The sequence below is a fragment of the Suricata suricatta genome, chromosome 11 (assembly GCF_006229205.1).
Source record: "Suricata suricatta isolate VVHF042 chromosome 11, meerkat_22Aug2017_6uvM2_HiC, whole genome shotgun sequence".
Taxonomy (NCBI): domain Eukaryota; kingdom Metazoa; phylum Chordata; class Mammalia; order Carnivora; family Herpestidae; genus Suricata; species Suricata suricatta.
In genome coordinates, this window is record NC_043710.1 from 16,706,050 (window position 1) to 16,706,576 (window position 527).

A 527-nucleotide genomic window follows, 5' to 3' on the forward strand; every position below is an offset into this window, starting at 1 on the left:
CACGCTCCCCCATTGCAGTGCTTCCCCATTGCTTCCCTTCGCTCCTGCCCTGGCGGCTTTTTTTCCCCCTGAAAACTGCTGTTGCACTGGAGGGAGTTGGGGCCGCTCCGGAGCCCCTTTGCAGCTTCTGCCGGCGGGAGGGGGGAGTTGGGCTCGGGCCGCGGAGTTGGGGGGGCCGCAGCGGGCTCCGGCCTCGCCTCGGCTGCAGCTACATGGGAGCCGAGCTGCGGCGCTGCACGGGCCCATCATTGCGGCGGCCCCGGAGTTTGGCCGCCGCCGCTCAGTGCTCAGCCCCATCACCGCCGCCGCCGCCGCCGCTGCACTGGAGTTTGGCTGCTGCTGCCCTACTTCACTCTAGTTTAGTTTCACTCACTTTACATCCGGGTTTTTTCCCTAGGCAATGGGGGCCGCAGCACACCCCGTTCCTTAGGCAAAGTGAAATAAATTCGCCGCACCGACACGTCAAGTAGTCCGCCCGGCCGAGCGCCGCCGCGGGCCCCCGCCGACCCCCCCGCCGCCGCCCCGCC